The sequence below is a fragment of the Oryctolagus cuniculus genome, chromosome 1, assembly GCF_964237555.1.
Source record: "Oryctolagus cuniculus chromosome 1, mOryCun1.1, whole genome shotgun sequence".
Classification (NCBI taxonomy): domain Eukaryota; kingdom Metazoa; phylum Chordata; class Mammalia; order Lagomorpha; family Leporidae; genus Oryctolagus; species Oryctolagus cuniculus.
The window spans coordinates 138,212,806-138,230,973 of record NC_091432.1 but is presented as its reverse complement, the minus strand read 5'-3'; the positions used below and the strand labels follow the sequence as shown (position 1 = coordinate 138,230,973).

Sequence of the window (18,168 nt, the reverse complement as noted above, 5' to 3'; positions counted from 1 at the left end):
CTGGATTGGAAATGGAGCAGCTGGGACTTGAACCAGCACCCATATGGGATGCTGGTAGCACCATAGGTGGTGGCTTTACCGATTACGCCACAGCACCGGCCCCTGTTGTGGGTTTCTATCATGTGTCGGTGTTGAGTGTTTTCAAATCTCTATAAGTTGATACATTGATTTTTTTCTTCTCTTAATATGATGGATTGCATTTATTAATTTTTTAAGTTGAATCAGCCTTGCATTCCAGAATAAACTCCATTTGCTTGTGGCGTATTGTATTTTGCTGTATTCAGTTGGCCAATGTGTTTTCAAGAATCTTTGTGTTCACGAGTGACATTGTTCTGAATCTCTGTACCACCTGTCTGGCTTGGCTCTCGGGGCAATCTAAGTTGGAACTGTCTCTTGTTCTCGCCGAACTTCAGAAATGGTTCTTGCCCTTCTGTCTTCTGGAAGATGCATGTGTAATTGCTATTATTTCTTCCTTGTATGTTTGGTACAGTCTTCTAGTAAAACCATCCAGGGTTTTTCGGATGTTCTTTTCAGAAGGTTTTTAACTACATATTTGATTTTTTCTGTATTCATACTTTTGTTCCTTTTAGGTAATTGTAGTTACTGAGGAGTTTGATCGTTTCCTCTAGGTTCCTTGTGTGCATAGACTTGTTTGCAGTGTTTCTGTAACGCCTGTGGGTCTTTAGTGGCAGCACCTCGTTCAGTCCTGATATTGGGCACTGGGGACCTGCCAGCAGCCCAGGAACCTGGGGCCTGGTGTTGTGAACACAGCCTTGCTTGCAGCCGGTAGAGGTGCCCTCTCTCTAGGTACTGCCCAGGTCTCGCTCTGCTGGATCCCTCGGTTTATGACATCCCTGGGGAGTAGCAAACAGCTGCCTTAGGAGGAACAGGGGGGCCTTTAAAGCCTGGAGTAGCATTTGGTGCGCAGAGTTCAGCTGTTAGCAGCACCTCGGTGGTGGCCTGCACGGCTTCAGTGGCTCCGGAGGGGCCAGGTTGCTGCCTGGTGCAGTCAGATGCTGGGGTGGTCTGGCCGCCTCTACCAGGAGGTCGGACGAGATTTCCAGCACTTGTTCGTGGTGTTTGAGGTGCTTGTTCGGAGTATTTTGTGAATAGTAATTTATTTGGTTTTGTCTATTGCCAGTAAAAGCAACAGTTGGCCTTCTTAACTAAGTGGGCGTGGGCATTTGGTGCTGTTAGGGCACCACTTGGGATCCTACGTACCGCCCAGGAGTGCCCGAGTCTTGCTCTTGATTCCAGCGTCCTGCTAAGGTGCACACCCTGGGAGGCAGCAGGTGATGGCGCAAGCGGTTGGGTCCCTGCCACTCATACACGGGAGACCTGGATTGAGTTCTTGGCTCCTGGCTTTGGCCTGGCCCAACCCTGGCTGTTGCAGGCATCCGGGGAGCAAACCAGCGGGTGGAAGAACTTTCTGTCTCTGTTGCTGTCTTGTTCTGTCTTATGAAGATAAATAATAAACATTTTTAAAAAGAAAAACTGAGGTGAAACACAGCCAGGTGGAGTGTGTGTCGGTGTGGTGACTCAGCACAGCCTGCTGTGGGTTTTATTGGGAAGAGCTGGGGACTGAAGGTGGTGGTCAGTGTGTCCTTCTGTGTCATCTGCTGTCTTTAGTCTTAAGTGGAAAGTAGACATTTTTAGACATTCTTAGAATGACAGCAGCTGCGTTTGGTTCCTCACTTTGGTATGTGCAGTTGCGTTTCCAGTGTTTGGCGAAAGGTCACAGTTTTGGTAATTCTTCCAGCATGATTAATTTTGTTTCATTTAATTAAAGAACCTGTGTCACACTGGGCTTTGAAATAGGAGAGTGATTAATGAGCAATAAAAGGAGAGTAGGTTTTTGCAGATACAGACGGTTTGGAAATGACTGTCCTAGACGTGCGAGCCTGGGTCATGGCAGGGCTCTCTTTCCTCCATGATGGCCCACGCAGTGACCGTCTGGTCTTGCTGTGCGTGATGCCATCTTACACTGTCCTCCGTTAGGCTGGCCTCTTTCTGCCTCTTCCCCGCTGCAGGCCGAGCGCGTGTGTGTTGGAGGGTGAGCAGCCGTGCTGCACGGGTGTGCAACGCCCATGTCTTTAGCTTGCTCAGGGGAGACGGTGCTACGGCTCTCACCCTGGGTGCCCTGCGGCTGGGCAGCTGCTCTGCAAGGTTGAGGTTGTCAGGAACGCCAGAGGCTGCTTGCCCGTCTGCCACAGGCTCATCCTTGGTGATCAAGGTAACATGCGTTTACTGTAAGCAGCACAGACGAGTCCAAGGGGGGAAGGGAACATCCCAAGCAGTGTCTCAGGGGATGGGTTCCAGAGCCCCTGAGGATTCCAGACTCTGCGATGCCCAAGGTTGCATGGCGGGGTACATGCACGTCCTCCCATACGCCTTTGGTTATCTGTAGATGACTCGTACTACTCGATACGACGTGGATGCTGTGTAAATAATTGTGCTATACTGTAATGACCAAAAAAGTCTGTACATGCTCAATACAGAGCAACTTTTTTTTTTTTTTTTTTTGGACAGGCAGAGTGGACAGTGAGAGAGAGAGATAGAGAGAAAGGTCTTCCTTTGCCGTTGGTTCACCCTCCAATGGCCGCCGCGGCCGGCGCGCTGCGGCCAGCGTACCTCGCTGATCCGATGGCAGGAGCCGGGTGCTTCTCTTGGTCTCCCATGGGGTGCAGGGCCCAAGCACTTGGGCCATCCTCCACTACACTCCCGGGCCACAGCAGAGAGCTGGCCTGGAAGAGGGGCAACCGGGACAGAATCCGGCGCCCCGACTGGGACTAGAGCCTGGTGTGCCGGTGCCGCAAGGCGGAGGATTAGCCTATTGAGCCGCGGTGCTGGGCAGAGCAACTTAATTTTAATTTAAAAGAAATCTATTTAATTGAAAGGCAGAGTGATAGAGAGGGAGAGACAGAAAAGAGCAGGAGAGAGAGATCTTCCATTCCTTCTTTGATTCCTCAAGTACCCACAACAGCCAGGGCTGGGCCAGACAGAAGCCAGGAACCAGGAGCTCCATCCTGATCTCCTGCACGAGTGGCAGGGGCCCAAGTACTTATACCATCATCTGCTGTCTCCCAAAGGCATTAGCAGAGAGCTGGATCAGAAGTGGAGCAGCCAGAACTCACAGCTGTGCCTGATATGGGATGCCAGCATGGCAGGCAGTGGCTTAACCTGCTGTGCCACAACTCTGACCCTTAATTTTTTTTTTAATTATTGTTGGAGACAATTAAATCTACAAATACAGAACTGATGGCTGCAGAGCTTGCAACTGCATGCCCTTGGAAACTCACAGTGGGACTGTCCTTTGAAACGCACTGGCCGTGAGCTGTAAGAGGGCCATGGCGTGGGGGGCCTGGTGGCTGGTAGCCGGGTGTGTGTTTGCTTTTCCTGGCGTTGCGGCAAGATCATGAGGTTGTCTGCAGTGCCAGGAGCTGGGCAGGGGAACGTGAGGGCATGAGCCTGTACCAGGGAGGGTCACGTGGCTGCGTCCACACGTGGCCACCCGGCTGGGAGGTAGGTGATGCATGAGCCAGAGCCGTGCTGGGAAAGTAGAGAGGCCTGTTTCTGGTCATGGAAACTTTTCTACCTTAACAATAAGGGGAAACCCCAGCTAACTTTCCCTGGTAGAGCTGTGAACTCTGATGATCAGTAGCCCAGGAGGTTGGGGACATTTCAGTTTCTGCTCTGATTGCTCGTTAAGGAGGAGCAAAGCCCTCTTGGGTGAGTGGGTGGGGAGGAGAGGGCTTGCTGGAGCTGGTGGTGCAGAACCTGCTGGTTACACAGTAACTGCAAGGTTCCAGTCACTGCTGCCGGGTTTGTATTTGCCATCGTCAGGTGCGCCCAGCGAGGAGTGCCGTGACCTGGCTTCACCCACGAACAGGGCTCACCTGGAAACACAGGTGCACAGAGCTGCAGAAGGCGCCCCGTCTGTGCCTTAGGGAGTCACCACCCAGTGCGGGGAAAATGTGTGGTTGGCTCTGCTGTCAGCCGTGAATGCATGGGTGTCCTTGGGTGATGTCTCTTGAGCAGGCCTCATGTTCCCGTTGACATTGCACTTGAGAGTGCTCTGGGCATGGGCAGCAGGCACCCTTCCCGAGGTCCCCAACGTGCACTGTGAGTGATACTCAAGGAGCTTGCCTTTACTCTCTGTAATTTTTGTTATTGGAGTGCTTGACCCCCAAGAGTTCATGAAGTATATGTGTTAGAAACTCAGTCCCCAAATTCCTGTGTTGGTGGTATTTGGGAGGTGATTTCGATTAGGTGAGGTCATGAGGGTGGGACCTCTGGGATAGATTCAGTGGCTCTGTAAGAAGAGGAGGAAAGACACGAGCTGGCACCGGCTCTGTCTCAGTATGGGGTGCCCTCGCCAGGTGATGAGGCAGCAGGAAGACCTTACCAGACACCTGCAGCTTGGTAGTGCAGCTTCCGGTCCCAGAACCAGGAGAAATACAACTCTAATCTCTTTTTTTTTCAATAAAGATTTTTATTTATTTACTTGAGAGGTAAAGATCTTCCATCTGCTGGTTCACTCCCCAAATGGGGAGGCCCAGAGCTGGGCCTATTCAAAGCCAGGACCCAGGAACCTCTTCCAGGTCTCCCACGTGGGTGCAGGGGCCCAAGGACTTGGGCCATCTTCTACTGCTTTCCCAGGCCACGGCAGAGAGCTGGATCAGAAGCAGAGAAGCCAGGACAAGAGCTGGCACCTATATGGGGTGTTGGCACTGCAGGTGGAAGCTTAGCCTACTAGGCCATAATGCTGGGCCTCTCTAATCTCTTTTTTATAAAGATTTATTTGGGGGGCTGGTGCTGTAGCATAGTGGGCTAAGCCGCCATCTGCAGCGCTGACATCTTGTATGGGTGCCAGTCTGGGTCCTGGCTACTCTACTTCCAATCCAGCTCTCTGCTATGACCTGGGAAAGCAGGGGAAGATGGCCCAAGTGCTTGGACCCCTGAACCCACTTGGGAGACCCAGAGAAGTTCCAGGCTCCTGGCTTTGGATCTGCTCAGCTCCAGCTGTTGTGGCCATTTGGGGAGTGAACCAGCGGATAGAAGAGCATTCTGTCTTTGTCCCTGTCTCTGTAACTCTGCCTCTCAAATAAATAAATACATCTTTAAAAAAAAAAAAAAAAAAAGAGGTGTGTGGAGTGTGCCTCCATCCTCTGTTCACTCCCCAGATTGCCTCAACAGCCAGATCTGGGCCAGGCCGAAGCCAGGAGCCCAGAATTCCTTCCTAGTCTCCCACATGGGTGCAGGGACCCAAGTCCCGGGGCCATCTCCTGCTGCTTTCCCTGGTGCATTAGCAGGGAGCTGGATCAGAAGCAGAGCAGCTGAGACTCCAGCTGACAACTGTGGTACTGGGTGCTGTTGTCACAAGCAACAACTGCAACCTCCATGCCACGACGCGGGCCCCAGACTGCTAGACTTCGCACATCAGCCAGTCTGGGGCATTCTTACAGCAACGGAGAAGGGATTAAAACTCGTAAAGTTAACCGTCTTAAAGGCACCCCTCAGTGGCATTGGGTACATTGTTGTGCAACCTTCGCCGCTGTCTTACTCCAGGGTGTTTTCATCCCCCCAGAGGAGTCCCTGTACCCGTTCAGCAGTCATTTCTCAGTGCCCCTCTGTGGCCAGCTCCGTCTTTTGTGATTCCTTGACATCTCCTGTGAACGGGTTATGGATTCCCATTGGTTCCCCATGTGCAGTGTGTTAGATAATGTTTCAACACCTGGTTGCTGGTTCAAGTGCCCCTTGAACAGCTGTCACCAGAGGCACGGTGCTGGTGTCAGGGCCAGGTGCCTCCTGTCTCTTCTGCGTGGGATACGGCAGGCTAAGGTCTCTTTCTCAAGCAAGAATCTGTCCTGCAGGCAGGACTGGGGGCCCTGGGGTGATGCGTTGGAAACGTGCCTCCTTCGAGGGTTGGTCCCCTCTGCCTGTGCCATGTGAGTCAGTGTGTGTTAGTGAATTATCCTGTGCTTGGTGCTGTGTTGTCTGTGGAGAGGGCATGCACCAAAAACAGATGTGCACCCAAACAAAGACAGGAGTCCAGGGGCGGGTGTCATGGCGTGGTGGATAAAGCTGCCGTGTGCAGTGCCGGCATCCCATGTGGGTGCTAGTTCAAGTCCTGGCCGCTCCACTTCTGATCCAGCTCCCTGCTAATATGCCTGGGAAAGCAGTGGAGGATGGCCCAAGTGCTTGGGTTCCTGCACCCATGTGGAAGACCTGAAGAAGCTCCTGGCTCAGCCCTGGCTGTTGTGGCTACCTGGGAAGTAGACCAGCAAATGGAGGACCCCTCTCTCTCTCTCTCTCTCTCTCTCTCTCCCCCTCTCTCCCTAACTCTGCCTTCCAAATAAATAATCTTAAAAAAAAAAAAAATTAGGAAGAAAGGAGTCCTCTACAGCGTGGAGCCAGTGCACTAAGGTCATTGTCAGCACGAGCTGAGCACAGGGCCAGTCCCTCGCCCTCAGAACTCACTGCGCCCTGCGGCCCAGGCCTGTCCCTAGAGGCTGAGCACCCCCTGTGCCCTTGTCCCTTAGCAGACCTCAGGCCGGAGGCTCTGAGTGTGTCCAGCGCCCCCTACTTGCTCAGGGGCGACCTGCATAACAGCCTAGGTTCTTTCTGTTTCCCTGGTGGGTTTTCACTGCGGTGGGCCCAGGGCTATGAGCCCTGCCCTGGGTGTAACAGCCTGGCCTCACCTCTGTCCTTTGGCTTTGCTGGAGGGGTGGGGGTGGGGAGCCTGTCCCTGCTCTGCCCCAGCTGGGGGTCGCGCCCCATGGCTGAGTGCCCTCTCCTTATGGGGGAGTTCCACATTCTCCCCTCTGGAGCCTGGGCACGTGGTCACAGTCAGCCTTGTCCCGTCCTGCTGAAGACTCGATGTTTGCCCCTGTGCCCTGCCCCCATCCTTGCACCCCCAACCCCAGCTGTTCACATTCTGCAAAACCCAAGGAGGAGGCCTGGATCTGTGCCTTTTCTTTTCTTTTTTAATTTTTCTTTGTTTTTTTTCTTGTAATTACTAGATCTTGGTGAAAGTATTCAATTTACATTTAAACTTGCGTACTTGACATCTCCACTAGGATTAGAACCAAGCCTGTAATTGGCCAGCTGAGAGCTTGGTGCATCTGAGCAAAGAGAGGAACAAGCGGCCTTGGTGGGGTTAGAGGGAGCTGTCACACCCTCCACCTCGTATTGGCTCCTTGTTCTAAAATTCAGCAAAAAATAGAACCTTAAAGTGAAGAGAGGCCCCTGGTTCTGCAAGAGGTGACGTCATGCCCTTTGCTTCATTTGTTTTGTTTTGCTGTTTTGTTTTTTGAGAGAGGCAGAGAGTGAGAAAGTGTCCACACGTGAGCTGTCTCATCCACTGCTTTACTCTGAAAAGTCTGGACTGAAGCCGGGAGCTGGGAGCTTGGTCCAGCTCTCCCATGGTGGTGGCAGGAGCCCAACTAACTAGCGCCGTCCCCTGCTGCCTCCCAGGGTGTGCATTAGCAGGAAGCTGGAGGCCGGAGCTGGAGCCAGGTGTGGGACCCGGGCACTCCGATGTGGGCTGCGGGCTTCTCCACTGCTGGGCTGGACGCCTGCTCCCTGTTTGGTTGTTCTTAAAACCCAGTGCAGAGAATGTTCTGTGAACTCCACCTGTGAACCTCCCGCTCCTTGCAAACGATGGAAAAGCCACAGCGGCCAGAGGTAGCTGTGACCTGGATCAGAAACGTGAATTCACGGTGTGTTTATGGAAAGTGCCCCCCACCCCCACTGGAGCAGCCCCTTGACGGGGTCCAGTGTCTGGGAGGCAGCCCTGTCTGTGATGGGGCCGGATTGTTGGTATAGACGATGGCTGGCGTGAGCCTCAAGTCTTTTTCCAGCGCAGGTTCTGCTGACAGTGCTTTTGGTAAGTGGCCAAGAGCAGCTTTAAACCCGACGTGGTGTTGGTTTGATGTTGGTTGTGCTTTTTGGCTGGTACCTGGGCATTTTTTACTCCTTCAGATATAAAACACTCTACCCTCCCTGGAGGACATGGGAAGTGAAGTACGCCAGGCACAGAAAGACAAATGCTACTTCTTCTCACCTGTGTGTGGAAGCTAAGGAGTTGATCTCAGAGGAGCGAGACTAGACTCCTGGCTTCCAAAGCCTGGGAGGGAGGCGGCGAGGGCTGGAGTTAATGCGTGCAGGGGTGCAGGTAACTGGAGGGTAACTTGTAAATTCTGGAGCGTGGTAAGGTCACTGCAGGTGACAACAGATGAATATGTGAGTACTTCAAAAAGTTTGTGGGAAATGGAATTACAAGATACGGAGCTTTGAGACTTCAGAAAGTTCACAAAAATGCTTATAAAGAAGAAAGCTATGCATGGATATAAAATTTGTTTGCACCAAAATAAACTTCCCTTGTAATTCTGTTTTCCATGGGCTTTTTGCAGTAGCCTCATGTTTCAGAATAGCTATTGGAGAGGATTGTGAATGTCCTGGCTGCAAAGATGTGAGGGCTCAGGGCTGGCACTGTGGCATGGTGGGTAAAGCTGCTGCCTGCAGTGCAGCATCCCATATGGGCGCCAGTTCAAGTCCCAGCTGCTCCACTTCATCCAGCTCTCGGCTGTGGCCTGGGAAAGCAGTGGAGGATGGCCCAAGTCCTTGGGCCCCTGCACCCCCATGGGAGACCCAGAAGAAGCTCTTGGCTCCTGGCTTCAGATCAGCACAGCTCCGGCTGTTACGGCCAACTAGGAAGTGAACCAGCGGATGGAAGACCTCTCTCTTTCTCTCGTGCGCGCTCGCTCTCTCTCTCTATCTCTCTGCCTCTCCTCTCTGTAACTCTGACTTTCCAATAAATAAATAAATATTTTTTAAAAATGTGAGGGCTCTGTGATGTGAGGGACCTGTAGGATTACACACTGTATACATGTCTAAAAACGCTGCATTGCCCCCCACACATTGTTACATGGCTGAAAATGCTGCTACACGGTTACACGTGTAAAAATGCTGCTACATTGTACCCTGTGAGCAGGAGCCATTGCTGTGTGGATTGAAAATGTGTTTCAAGACTTAAAATATAAAATTGTTCAAACCTTCAAAAAAGACTATCCTCTTGCCAGAAAAAACTCTATTTTGTGAGGAGAACACAACTCTGGTTCTATGGCTGTGCCTCCGGGAAAGCCATCTCCCCGTCTGTCAATCGCTGCCGGTGCTGCCCACCCCACTAGGCCTGTAAAGGAAGGCTGTTGGTGGACGCGGCCCCTGGAAGCCGCCCCTGCGGGAACCAGCTCCGTGGGTTTCTGTATCCTAAGTTAATGACCATAATCACCTTAATTACTACGTGTTATGGAAGCACCACAACTAAGTCTTGAGCCTGGATTAGCAAAATGTCCCAACTGCTACACTGGTGAGACTTTCATTTCAAGGCTTAGCAGGGCTGTGATGTTGTGCGATTTTTAAACATTGAATTTTTTAGAAAAATTTGAGGAGTCAGCGCTGTGGCACAGCAGGTTAAAGCCCTGGCCTGTAGCACTGGAATCATTATGGGCACCAGTTCGAGTCCTGGCTGCTCTACCTCCGATCCAGCTCTCTGCTGTGGCCTGGGAAAGCAGTGGAAGATGGCCCAAGTCCTTGGGTCCCTGCACCCACCTGGGAGACCTGGAAGAAGCTCCTGGCTCCTGGCTTCGGATAGGCCCAGCCCTGGCTCTTGCTGCCATTTGGAGAGGGAGCCAGTGGATGGGAGACTTCTCTCTCTGCCTCTGCCTCTCTCTGTAACTCTGTATTTCAAATAAATAAAATAAATCTATCTATATATATATATATAAAAAGAAAAATTTGAGAGCAAGTGAGCAAGCTCTTTGCCTACTGGTTCATCCCCTAAGTGCCTGCCAAAGCAAGGCTGGGCCAAGCCAATGCCAGGAGCCTGAAATTCAATCCAAGTGGGAACTCAGTTACTTGAACCACTGCCTGCTGTCTCCCGGGGTCTGCATTTGCAGCAATTTGGAGTCAGGAGCCATAACCGGGAGTCGAACCCGGGTGCCGTGATATAGGATACAGGGGTCTTTAACTGGTGCTTCTGTCTCGGTGCACAGACTGTCCTGGGAAGGGCGTGACCCAGGACTCAGCAAAGCTGGAGAATCTCCCTCCTGTCTTAGCATGCTGTCTGTTGCGGTGACAAAATACCCAAGCCTGGGTCGTGTAGGAAGTAAAGGATTATTGAGTTCACAGTTTTGGAGGCTGAAAAAGAGTCTGAGGTTGGGTGGCCTCATGTGTTTGACTTCTGATGAGGGCTTCCTGGCTGTTTCGTAGCTTAGTAGAGACAGAACAGGAGCTGGTGTGTGCAGAAGGGCCCGGCATGTGGCTGACTTTGCTCTGTAACAAGTAAACCTGCACTAATCCCTTCGGGGGGCAGCAGCGCCCACCCCCCCACCCCCGTGACTTAATGACTTGCCACAAAGCTCTGCCTCTTAAAGGGCCCACCACCTCCCACGCCGCCACACTGGAGACCAGGTTTGCAGCATAGGAACCCTGGGGGAACACACTTAATCTTACCCAAGGGGCCGGCGCTGTGGCATGGTAGGCTAGGCTTCTGCCTGTGGCACCGGCATCCCATATGGGCCACAGTTTCTCCAGCTCTCTGCTATGGCCTGGGAAAGCAGTAGTAGATGGCCCAAGTGCTTGGGTCCCTGCACCCACGTGGGAGACCCAGAAGAAGCTCCTGGCTCCTGGCTTCGGGTCGGCACAGCTCCGGCTATTGTGGCCATTCGGGGAGTGAGCCAGCAGATGGAAGACCTCTGTCGCTTCTTCTCTCCTGCCTCTCAAATAGGTAAACAAAATCTTTTAAAAAGCAAAACAAACAAAAACACAAGCTTACCCATGCCCTAGGTCCTTCCTAAGTCAGCTTGGGTTTAATGAGCTGCTAGGTAAAGAGGAACCTGCCTATTAATTTGATATCATTCAAGGACCACCCAGGAGCCGGACACAGTGATTTCCACCTGCACATGGCTCTCCCAGCGTAGGAGTTTGTTCCTGGGGTAGCCACACGCTGTCCTGGTCGGCTGGGCGGTCAGGTCACAGTTGAGCCCAGCACACAGGAAAGGGCACACAGCAGAAAGCTACGTCTTGGGTGTTCACATGAGCTTTGGTGCATTTGGCGAGACCCTGTAGAGGGTTTGTGTGCAAGGTCATCCTTCCAGGAGCTCTTTGTGGCTGGGTGTCCAAGAGAGCAGGTAGCCTGGTCCCCTTCCTTCTCTGGGGGACCGTGCAGCCACATCTGTAGCTGTGGCCCTGCTGTCCACCTGCTGAAACCCCCCAGCGCTGAATTCAAGTTCAGGGGAAGTGGTGTCCCCACCACCCCTGTGCCTCTTCCTTTTTCTTGTTCATTGGCATCCAGTAGTAGCTGTGCCCTGGGGGAGGGTCTCAGACAGTCCTTGAGCTGTGACCCTGACCTGGTGGGACCTCCACGATGAGTTCCTGTCTTCTTCTTCTTCTTCTTCTTCTTCTTTTTTTTTTTTTTTTTTTGACAGGCAGAGTGGACAGTGAGAGAGAGACAGAGAGAAAGGTCTTCATTTTGCCGTTGGTTCACCCTCCAATGGCTGCCGCGGCCGGCGCACCGCGCTGATCCGAAGCCAGGAGCCAGGTGCTTCTCCTGGTCTCCCATGGGGTGCAGGGCCCAAGCACCTGGGCCATCCTCCACTGCACTCCCTGGCCACAGCAGAGAGCTGGCCTGGAAGAGGGGCAACCGGGACAGAATCTGGCGCCCCGACCGGGACTAGAACCCGGTGTGCCGGTGCCCCAAGGCAGAGGATTAGCCTAGTGAGCCCCGACGCCGGCTGAGTTCCTGTCTTCTGAGAGCAGGAATTGACGATCTTACCTGAGCATGCAGTGGCATCCCATGAGTGTCGAGCAGTGATTTTGGGGCTTGGAGTTGCTGGTAATCAGTCATCAGTTAAAAAACAAATCACTTAGTAAGAAGAGACCATTCTAGAAAGGATTAAACATTTATTTTTTTATTTTTTATTATTTTTTGACAGGCAGAGTGGACAGTGAGAGAGAGAGAGACAGAGAGAAAGGTCTTCCTTTTCCATTGGTTCACCCTCCAATGGCCGCTGCGGCCGGCGTGCTGCAGCCAGCGCATCGCACTGATCCGAAGGCAGGAGCCAGGTGCTTCTCCTGGTCTCCCGTGGGGTGCAGGGCCCAAGCACTTGGGCCATCCTCCACTGTACTCCCTGACCACAGCAGAGAGCTGGCCTGGAAGAGGGGCAACCGGGACAGAATCCGGCGCCCCGACCGGGACTAGAACCTGGTGTGCCGGTGCCGCAGGCGGAGGATTAGCCTAGTGAGCCGCAGTGCCTGCCCAGATTTTTTTTTTTTTTTTTTTTTTTTTTGACAGGCAGAGTGGACAGTGAGAGAGAGAGACAGAGAGAAACGTCTTCCTTTGCTGTTGGTTCACCCTCCAATGGCTGCCACGGCCGGTGCGCTGCGGCCGGCGCACCGCGCTGATCCAAAGGCAGGAGCCAGGTGCTTCTCCTGGTCTCCCATGGCGTGCAGGGCCCAAGCACCTGGGCCATCGTCCACTGCACTCCCTGGCCACAGCAGAGGGCTGGCCTGGAAGAGGGGCAACCGGGACAGAATCCGGCACCCCGACCGGGACTAGAACCCGGTGTGCCGGTGCCGCAAGGCGGAGGATTAGCCTAGTGAGCCGCGGCGCCGGCTGCAGGTAGCATCTTAACCTAACCCCTCGAGAGGTCTGTTGCAAAGGGGGGAGTCCTGATTATAACTTCACAGCAGCCTGAGGCTTGGGCACAGGAGTTCTTTGGAGGGGGATATAGAGCAGACTGGGAGGAGGCAGGTGCGAGACGAGGTTCGGTGGCCAGCCTGTTCCTGGGAGAAGCTGCTGCTGACTCCGGGGCCTGAGGGGCCTGGGAAGTGAGGTGCTGGGGCAGTCATGCAGGTGCAGCGGGGTTGTTCAGTCCATAGGGTAGGACCCCCAGGGGTCAGGAGTGTGAGGACGTCCTTGTCCTTTATCCTGTCCCACACTGGTGATGTGTTGGCTTCCAGCAGAGTGTGTCTCAGTCCCTGAAATGACCTCCTTCACTTATCCTCTGGGGGCCTTTGGGTGGGGCTTACCACAGAGCACAGGCGTCTGCAGGCTCTGTGATTTCCCGGCTCCCTAGCACGGCCACGGTGACCACACACTGTTCACTGGAACAGCAGCTCCTGGCGTGCGGCTCCCCAGCCGGCAGCACCAGCGTCTCCCACATCGGCACAGGGGCCCAAGCTCTTGGGCCATTTTCTACTGCTTTCTCAGGTGCGTTAGCAGGAAGCTGGATTGGAAATGGAGCAGCCAGGACTTGAACCGGCACTCCCATATGGGATGCTGGTGTCATGGGTGGCATCTTAATCTGCTGTGCCACAACAGCAGCCCCGGTTCCCTCTGTTTTATTTGCCTCTGCCTTTTCTTCAGATTTTAAAGTGTGCAGTTCCTCTTTCCGCTGAGAAATTGTTGAAATGCTGAGTGCCAGCACCAGCCTTCTCTTCCTGTGTGGTTCCCAGTCTGGGCTGAGTGGAAGATCTGTGCTCAGGTGGCATCTTCCTTGTGACTTGATCATGGGTCACCCCATGCCTGGTCAGGCCCCTGCCCACCTGCCCTGTCTCCTTCCCAGAGTGACTTGAGCTCACGTGCCGTGTTTGGATGCTGGATGAGGGGACCCTCTTTGCTGTGCTGGCAGCAGAGGTGCAGGACTGGGAGAATGGAGAACCATCAGTCAGGAAAGACGTGGGTGGTGCCCTCCCTCTGCGATCTTGCTAACGAATGTCTTTTCGCCATGATGCCTCTTCCGGTCTCACCCGGCAGGTGAGCTGCACCATGACTGGCCGTTCTGCGGGACGATGCATTTTTTTAGCACGGTGCAGGTGGGACTTGCCTGCCCGTGCCTCATAAGGGATTCTAGCTCGGCGTTCAGCCCGCTCAGATGCCCCCGTTCTAATCGTTTCAGACTCTGCCGACACCCTGCAGCAGGAAGAAGCCACATCCTGGCTGCTGAGATGTCTGAGGACTCCTGCCGTTAGGTAAGGATGAAACCGCCCGGGAGTGGTGGTTCTTTCTGGAATGGACCTTTGGGAGGTCTCGTCCTGGGCATCGTGCTCACTTGTTATCCTGCCCTGGCTGAAGAAGGGAAGGAGGCTCTGCCCCAGGTTGCCACAGAGTGTAGGGGGATGTGGCTGCTCAGGGCACCAGTGACTGCATGGGGTGCGAGCAGTGGAGGGCTGAGAGCCACGTGATGCCAAGGCTGATGAAGTGTCTTCGGGGCTCTGCTGCTGCCTGGGCCTCCTGGGGTCACCCCGAGACCCACGTGCTCAGGAGTTTGAAAGGTCAACTCTCACCAACCCTGGGGATCCTGGGGAGCTGATGGCCTTGTGCTCACTTCTGCCCCCTGGAGTTTGCAAGGTAGAGGACACTGTTAGGGCTTTCGTGCTGGTTCGGGCGCTGTGGCACATGGCCTGGTCTGGGCATGAAAGGGTGTTATGACAGTCCTGCAGGCTGGGGGCACTGGGCCAGCGGATGGAAGACCTCTCTTTCTGTCTGACTCTTCCTCCCAGGGTGCACAGAAGTGGGAAGCCGGAGTCAGGAGCCAAGCTGGAAACTGGACCCAGGTACTCCGATAGAGGACGCCGGCATATTGGTGTCAGGTGTCTTAACCCCTGTGCCAAACGCCTGGCCCACAAGCTTTTCTTAATTCCAGTTTCTGCAAACTTTTCAAAGTGCCCCACGTGGGTGTGCTCCCTTCCATTCATTTCCATAGTCTTGCTCGCAGGAAGGCTCAGGACAGCACGGTGAGATGTTGGGAGAGACCACAGTCACCTAACTCAGATCATAGTCGGCTGTTGTAATTGTTCCGCTATCAGCTGTTACTCCGCTTGAACGCTGCCTAATTCGGGGCTGAGACTTTGTCATGGTGTGGATAGAGAGGGCACAGCATGGTGTCTATGGGGTTAGGTACTGTCCATGGTCACAGGCCTCCCTGGACACCTTCCAGTGTATTCTTTGGGCCTCAGGAAACAAAAATAGAGTCTGCTTTAAAAAAGGCCACTTAAGGCTGGCGCCACGGCTCACTAGGCTAATCCTCCGCCTTGCGGTGCCGGCACACCGGGTTCTAGTCCCGGTTGCCCCTCTTCCAGGCCAGCTCTCTGCTGTGGCCCGGGAGTGCAGTGGAGGATGGCCCAAGTGCTTGGGCCCTGCACCCACATGGGAGACCAGGAAAAGCACCTGGCTCCTGGCTTCGGATCAGTGCGGTGCGCTGGCCGCAGTGGCCATTGGGGGGTGAACCAACGGCAAAAGAAGACCTTTCTCTCTGTCTCTCTCTCTCACTGTCCATTCTGCCTGTCAAAAAAAAAAAAAAAAAAAAAGAAAAAAGAAACAACAAAAAAAGCCACTTTAAAGGAAATAGGAAGGGGCTGGCGCTGTGGCATCGTGGGCTAAGCTCAGCCTGTGGTGCTGGCATCCCATATCGGCACTGGTTTGAGTCCTGGCTGCTCCTCTTCTGACCCAGCTCTCTGCCATGGCCTGGGAAAGCAGTGGAAGATGGCCCAAGTGCTTGGGCCCCTGCACCCACGTGGGAGACCTGGAAGAAGCTCCTGGCTCCTGGATTCAGATCAGCTCAGCTCCGGCCATTGCAGCCATCTGGGGAGTGAACCAGCAGATGGAAGACCTCTCTCTCTCTCTCTCTGTGTCTCCCTCTCTCTCTGTAACTCAGCCTCTCAAATGAAAAATAAATCTTAAACAAAAACGGAAATAGGAAAACTAAGTCACACATGAGGGCATCCTTCAAAAGGCTCATGGCATATGGAATTCAAGGATAAGTTTATTTTGTTATAGTAGAGTTTGGAGATGCATGTGGGTTTTTTTTCCACAAAGCATGTTTTTTCTTAAACTTTTAGAAGTCCCCTCGCATTCCTGAGGGTGTGCTGGAAAGGAGAGAAAATCCACTCTTTGAAGGAACCATTTCTAGTGTGACCGGGTCCGCACGGCTACAGGTCCTTGCTCAGGGACAAAGCAGGCTTGTCCTTCCCTGCACCCCTGGGGTCCTGTCTGTGGGCTGCCCGCTGAGGGCGACCTCTGCAGGGAGGTACATGTAGGGACCAGGGGTCTGCTTGGTGACGGCAGGGAGCCTACGGTCCCGGGATGCCTGGCTGCCAGACTGGGCTGGGCATGCTGGGGTGCCCCTGCGGACCTGCTGGGCCATGTTGGGAACCCAGCCCCTGGGACCTGTCAGTGACTTTGCAGGAAGCGTCTAACAGGACAGGCCACAGAGCGCACAGGGGCTGCTTGGACACCAGCCTGGAGGAGCCAAGGTGCGCAGGCTGTAGTGCTGTCTCGCCTGCCCTTTGTTTTCCGGAACCCAAGTGCTTTAAACCTGCATGTGCTTGTGGGCAGGAGCAGAGTGTGGGAAGCGGACCATCTGGGCGGTGGTGCTGTTTTGAAACTGCCTGGGTTCTAGGTTCTGGGTTTTTCTCTTCTTTCTTGTTCCTGTGCTAGTTTAAAAGACTCCTGTGGTCTTAACAGCCACGGTGTCTGCTGCCCAGCTGCCCTGAGTATGCCTGTGCCTTGTCCTGGGGGCGGGACTGCCTCCCCCACAGAGGGGTGGGCCTGCTGGGGGTGGGTGGGGCTGGCTGTACTTCCAGCAGGTGGCTGACCTGACTCAGGGCGAGAGTGGGCAGATTGTAGCTTTAATTGGAAGACACTGAAGAGGGGTGGGAGTGGGGGTGGTGACTGCTGTGTGGTTCAGATGGCCCCGGCCCTTGAAGGATGTCTGTGCTGTGCTCTGATTGCAGCTCTGGGGCCCCGCCCCCACCCACAGTGGGCATCCGGGGCCTGTGGGTGCTGATCTGATTCATGATGAATGCGTTGAGCTTTTCATCTCCATCGACTGGCTTGGCGGGACCGAAAGCTCCTGGGCTCCTTAGTGTGGGAAATGCGGCAGCCAGCCAGCCGCATGTGGTGTTGGGCCGGCCTGCGCTTGGAGGTGTGCGGTAGAGACAAGATGTGTAGGTCAGGTGTGGGGCACCTGAAACACGGTGTGTCCTGCCGTGGCCTTAGCAGCACAGGATGCGTCCAGACGCTGCATGCACAGATGTGGGCTGGCTCTGAGCCGGAACACACCCTGGGCAACCGGCCAAGGGTCCATTTATGGTGACGGAAGCTTCCGTATCTCCTGTGTGTGGATGTACTCAGCTCCTCCCATCAGCAGCTGCATGGTGGTAATTTTGCACATCTATGCTCTGGTTTTTGAAATCTATCTATATATCTATCTGAAAAGTAGAGTTAGAGGGAGAGAGCGAGCGATCACCCATCCTCTGGTTCACTCCCCAAATGCTCTCGGTGGCCTGGCTGAAGCCAGGAGTCAGGAACTCCATCCAGGTCTCCCACGTGGGTGCAGGAGCCCAAGCAATCGGGCCGTCTTCCAGTGCTTTCCCAGGCATGCTAGCAAGGAGCTGGGTCACATGTGGAGCACTCAGGCCTTGGAATGGCGCTCCTCTGGGCTGCCGGCATCACAGGTGGCTGCTTAACCCGCCGCCCCACAGTGCCAGGCCCTTGTCTGAGCTTTAGACATGCACTGGCCAGCGTGAGAGCCAGACACCACCCAGGACAGGGCGCTGGAGTGTGGCCAGCCAGAGCTGAGAGCTGAGATGGCCCTCAAGCATCAAACCCACAGCCAAGGCAGAGACCTCGTGTGCAGCTTGTGTGTTGGTGACATCCGGGTGTGTGTTGGGCGAAACAGCATCCATGGCCGAGACGAACTTCGCCTGTTGGTGTTTGCTCTCCTAAGGTGACTGGGGGCATCTAGGTGACAGGGCTGTCCTGCTGGTGTGTGTTGGGCTGCGTGGGCTACACTCACTTCTCCTCCCAGGCAGGCCAGAGTGGAGGGGGCCGCCTTGGCTGTTAATGACAGCAGCCTGCCGGGCCATATCGGAGAATTGGGGTGGGGGCCCCCAGTCCTGCTTACCCCTGTGCCGTGGGGGTGAGGAAGGTCACTGGGCGTGGCGGATTTTCCCTGCCCCAGCCACATCTGAACACTGTGCTTGTGCCTGGCTTGTGTGTTTATGAGCGTTTATGAAGAACCCCAGCTGAACTTGAGCCACAGTCTGGGGGAGGGGGAGCCGCCAAGCACCCCCTCCCCCACCACTGCCCTGCACTTGCCCCCG

The 18,168-nt window shown here is 54.3% G+C and overlaps 1 protein-coding gene across 4 annotated transcripts in view; it reads left to right on the top strand.

The window, feature by feature from the left end:
* The window catches only part of SEMA4D (semaphorin 4D), a 127,633-nt gene that overhangs the window by 24,891 nt on the left and 84,574 nt on the right, over positions 1–18,168 (top strand). For all 4 annotated transcript variants that reach the window (XM_070049343.1, XM_051847448.2, XM_051847429.2 and 1 more), the window contains exon 2: positions 13,962–14,034. The gene's annotated coding sequence lies outside the window, so the exon portion shown is untranslated. The remainder of the gene's footprint in view (positions 1–13,961; positions 14,035–18,168) is intronic.